This window comes from Garra rufa, chromosome 1 (assembly GCF_049309525.1).
Source record: "Garra rufa chromosome 1, GarRuf1.0, whole genome shotgun sequence".
NCBI classification, from domain to species: Eukaryota; Metazoa; Chordata; class Actinopteri; order Cypriniformes; family Cyprinidae; genus Garra; species Garra rufa.
The window spans coordinates 94,959,699-94,964,395 of record NC_133361.1 but is presented as its reverse complement, the minus strand read 5'-3'; the positions used below and the strand labels follow the sequence as shown (position 1 = coordinate 94,964,395).

At 40.1% G+C, this 4,697-nt stretch overlaps 5 non-coding genes across 5 annotated transcripts; 3 read left to right on the top strand and 2 right to left on the bottom strand.

Moving 5' to 3' along the window:
* The first annotated feature begins 603 nt into the window (after window positions 1-603).
* On the top strand, window positions 604-675 carry trnaw-cca (transfer RNA tryptophan (anticodon CCA)). Its single transcript has one exon. It is a non-coding gene; the product is annotated as a tRNA-Trp (tRNA).
* A 1,606-nt stretch (window positions 676-2,281) lies between these two features.
* On the bottom strand, window positions 2,282-2,368 carry trnay-gua (transfer RNA tyrosine (anticodon GUA)). Its single transcript is given in 2 exon segments — window positions 2,282-2,317; window positions 2,332-2,368. It is a non-coding gene; the product is annotated as a tRNA-Tyr (tRNA).
* Window positions 2,369-2,933: 565 nt separating this feature from the next.
* On the top strand, window positions 2,934-3,005 carry trnaw-cca (transfer RNA tryptophan (anticodon CCA)). Its single transcript has one exon. It is a non-coding gene; the product is annotated as a tRNA-Trp (tRNA).
* Window positions 3,006-3,517: 512 nt separating this feature from the next.
* trnay-gua (transfer RNA tyrosine (anticodon GUA)) lies at window positions 3,518-3,604 on the bottom strand. The gene is given in 2 exon segments: window positions 3,518-3,553; window positions 3,568-3,604. It is a non-coding gene; the product is annotated as a tRNA-Tyr (tRNA).
* A 565-nt stretch (window positions 3,605-4,169) lies between these two features.
* trnaw-cca (transfer RNA tryptophan (anticodon CCA)) lies at window positions 4,170-4,241 on the top strand. The gene has a single exon. It is a non-coding gene; the product is annotated as a tRNA-Trp (tRNA).
* The last annotated feature ends 456 nt before the right edge of the window (window positions 4,242-4,697 follow it).

The window sequence follows — 4,697 nt, the reverse complement described above, 5'->3', positions numbered from 1 at the left end:
TCACTTAAATGTTACGCTATCATCCCTTTTATACATCAAACACGTAACAGATGTGTGGAATGTGTTTAAGAGAAAATTTGAAAAGTATGTTCAATGCCTGTTTAATTATTTTAAACTCAAAGATAAAATTGATGTTTTTTATAATGTTTTTTCCCAGGATGTCTGGAAGGTTTTAATGGACTCTGGTTTGGAAATGTCATTTGAACATAACTGAATGTTTGTTAAAATCATGTTTGCTCAGAGACATTCAATGGAAGCTTAACTAAATGTCTACACGTTTTTATGACTGAGGAGATTATGTAATGACAATTGTTGGCGTTTGTTTTTAATTAAAAAAAAAAAAAAAAAAAAAAAAAAAATAGCGCGTCTGACTCCAGATCAGAAGGTTGCGTGTTCAAAGCATGAAGCACTAAATAATTTTTCCGCTATCTTGTAGTGCAATGGTAGAGTGTCTGGCTCCAAATCACCTTGAGGTCAGACGATCTGTTTTTGATCTCCTGAGTATAAAGTCCAACATCAAGAGTGTTCCTTGAGCACCGTATATTTACTGATTTGCATTCTGTGTCAAGGGGGTTAAGCAAAATACATCACCTCTGGGTTCAGGACCTCGTGGCGCAACGGTAGCGCGTCTGACTCCAGATCAGAAGGTTGCGTGTTCAAATCACGTCGGGGTCACGTGATTTCTTGTTGACTTCTAATGTGAAAAGAAGTCCTGTCGTTGTGTGCTGCAGTGGTTTCCAATCCCACCGCTCTGTATGTCTCCCTTATTAAACACACCTGATTAAGATCATTAGCTAGTTAGGAGAGAGCTCCATGAGCTCATCTGGGTGTGTCAGAAAAAGGAGACAGACAAAAATGCAGGGCCGCGTCTTCCAGAGTCATCGTAAGCCTAAGTTGATTGCAACTCTATTGGTTTCAATGCGTCTACGTTGTATTAAGGATTGCAACGCTTTTGGGAAACACAGCCCAGAGCAGGGGGTCCCCAGGATCAGGATTGAAAATCACCAGGGCCCGGTTTTTCAAAAGGTTTAATCCGGATAAAATTGATCCGGATTTAGTAATCCTTGTTTTTGCGATCCGTGATCACGTAATCCATCTTACTTTTGAGCCAGTTTTTCAAAGCAACATCGGATTGGATCAATCTGATCCGGATAGGAACTTTTCAGGATCAGCAAATCTGGATAACCAGTGCTCAAACAGGATAGGAAATCACAATGTAGAACTATAGATATGTAAAGAGCAACAAGTAGAATAGCCAGTGTGGGGTCAATATAAGTTTATTTTTATTTGAAATGAAAACACACACATTTAAAAAAAAAAAAACTAAAAACAAGAAAAAAAAAACACCCCATCCTCTTCCAGCAGTCCACTCATCTGAGACCTACAACACAAACACTGTACAGTGAGTTTCAAATATAGATGTATTGAATAAAAAAAAAGACTTAATGTCAAATAATAATTTCAAAAATCAATGATTGCCATTCTTTGCATATTTTTGGTTATTAATCATTGCATGCATCACTAATAAATATTCTAAAAACAAAAAATATTTCCGATTGTGATGAAAATATATATCAATTAGTGACAGAATCAAATTTATTGTTTTTGGTCAATTTTGACAGCTGTTTGGGGGATTATTTTATGAGGCCAAACTCTTTCTACTTTGCTGTAGGCCTATACTGAAAGGCTGAATACATTAAAGCCTACCTAATCACTGTAGCCTGATGGATGAACAAATAAAATTAAAACCTTATGAATAAATAAAATATCTTGTAAGATACTGCATGATCCAAATATAGTATTATTTGATACATTTTTAAAGTTTTCATTACGTTTTGGGCATAAAAACCACGCTGAATCCACCCTTCTGATGGGATCAGTTTAATCCAGATTTTTTGGATCAAAGTGATCCAAATCCTACAAAAAAGTTCTGAAAAACCCAAACTAAAGATTTGATCCAGATCAAAACCAAGATTGGATTACATGATCTAATCCGATTATGTAATCCATTTTTTCTTTGGAAAAACCCATTTTCAAGATTTGATCCAATCCGTTATCCAAAATCCTAGTGGATTACTTTTGAAAAACTGGGCCCAGTGTACTGTGATAGATTTGTATCTTGACCTGTTATTTTTATTAAGCCTGAGATCTCATGTAATAACCATTCCTGTCATTGTGTACTGTGACAGATCTGCCTCTTGACGTGTTACTTTTGCATATCTTGCCCTGCAATCTCTGAAGAAATCGTGGAAACATCTACGCGCCGAATTCAAAAGCCAGCTCCTTCGAGCCGGAATCGAACCAGCGACCTAAGGATAGCCAATGTATCATCTACAGTCCTCCGCTCTACCAGCTGAGCTATCGAAGGCAGGATGACGAAAGGTGGCTTAAGCAGGAAACACCAGATAGGTTTGTGGTGTCTTGGGGTACAACGGTAGCTTGGCTGAATCCAGATCAGACGGTTGCATGTTCCAATCACATCAGCTGATCTCTTCTTGACATCCATAGTATAAAGTCTACAGCCCTTTACCGTGACTGATTTGCAAATTGAATCAAAGCAATTAAGCAAGGAACGCCGACTTGTTTTCTCGACCTCGTGGCCGCGACAGAGTGCGCCTGACCCCGGATCGGGAGGTTGCGTGTTCCAATTATGTTGAGGTCAAGCGATCTGTTCTTGACTTTGTGAGTTTAAAGACTAGCTGATTTGCATAGTTTATCAAAGTGCTTAAGCATGAAGCACTAAATAATTTTTCCGCTATCTTGTAGTGCAACGGTAGAGTGTCTGGCTCCAAATCACCTTGAGGTCAGACGATCTGTTTTTGATCTCCTGAGTATAAAGTCCAACATCAAGAGTGTTCCTTGAGCACCGTATATTTACTGATTTGCATTCTGTGTCAAGGGCGTTAAGCAAAATACATCACCTCTGTGTTCAGGACCTCGTGGCGCAACGGTAGCGCGTCTGACTCCAGATCAGAAGGTTGCGTGTTCAAATCACGTCGGGGTCACGTGATTTCTTGTTGACTTCTAATGTGAAAAGAAGTCCTGTCGTTGTGTGCTGCAGTGGTTTCCAATCCCACCGCTCCGTATGTCTCCCTTATTAAACACACCTGATTAAGATCATTAGCTAGTTAGGAGAGAGCTCCATGAGCTCATCTGGGTGTGTCAGAAAAAGGAGACAGACAAAAATGCAGGGCCGCGTCTTCCAGAGTCATCGTAAGCCTAAGTTGATTGCAACTCTATTGGTTTCAACTACGTTGTATTAAGGATTGCAACGCTTTTGGGAAACACAGCCCAGAGCAGGGGGTCCCCAGGATCAGGATTGAAAATCACCAGTGTACTGTGATAGATTTGTATCTTGACCTGTTATTTTTATTAAGCCTGAGATCTCATGTAATAACCATTCCTGTCATTGTGTACTGTGACAGATCTGCCTCTTGACGTGTTACTTTTGCATATCTTGCCCTGCAATCTCTGAAGAAATCGTGGAAACATCTACGCGCCGAATTCAAAAGCCAGCTCCTTCGAGCCGGAATCGAACCAGCGACCTAAGGATAGCCAATGTATCATCTACAGTCCTCCGCTCTACCAGCTGAGCTATCGAAGGCAGGATGACGAAAGGTGGCTTAAGCAGGAAACACCAGATAGGTTTGTGGTGTCTTGGGGTACAACGGTAGCTTGGCTGAATCCAGATCAGACGGTTGCATGTTCCAATCACATCAGCTGATCTCTTCTTGACATCCATAGTTTAAAGTCTACAGCCCTTTACCGTGACTGATTTGCAAATTGAATCAAAGCAATTAAGCAAGGAACGCCGACTTGTTTTCTCGACCTCGTGGCCGCGACAGAGTGCGCCTGACCCCGGATCGGGAGGTTGCGTGTTCCAATTATGTTGAGGTCAAGCGATCTGTTCTTGACTTTGTGAGTTTAAAGACTAGCTGATTTGCATAGTTTATCAAAGTGCTTAAGCATGAAGCACTAAATAATTTTTCCGCTATCTTGTAGTGCAACGGTAGAGTGTCTGGCTCCAAATCACCTTGAGGTCAGACGATCTGTTTTTGATCTCCTGAGTATAAAGTCCAACATCAAGAGTGTTCCTTGAGCACCGTATATTTACTGATTTGCATTCTGTGTCAAGGGCGTTAAGCAAAATACATCACCTCTGGGTTCAGGACCTCGTGGCGCAACGGTAGCGCGTCTGACTCCAGATCAGAAGGTTGCGTGTTCAAATCACGTCGGGGTCACGTGATTTCTTGTTGACTTCTAATGTGAAAAGAAGTCCTGTCGTTGTGTGCTGCAGTGGTTTCCAATCCCACCGCTCTGTATGTCTCCCTTATTAAACACACCTGATTAAGATCATTAGCTAGTTTCATTTTTTATTATACTGAAGTATTTAGAGTAATTACTGAAGCAATATTTTAATTAGGATAATATTTTACTGACTTTTACTCAAGTAGTTAATTTGTGTATTTCGTCCACCACTGCTGCACTTACAAACACTATTTTATTAGGCTTTACATGGAGGGAAAACAAAAGCAAATGCCATTGAACAATTTCTGTCTGTTCCCCCTTATGCATTCAGAGAATTTATTCATTTATAGATTCTTTCATATAATTTCTCTCTGTGTTCTGCCTTCCCTCATGTTTTTGCACAAAAACAAAGCCTGTGTTAAAGTTACTTGCTTAATGGGGGTATTTGT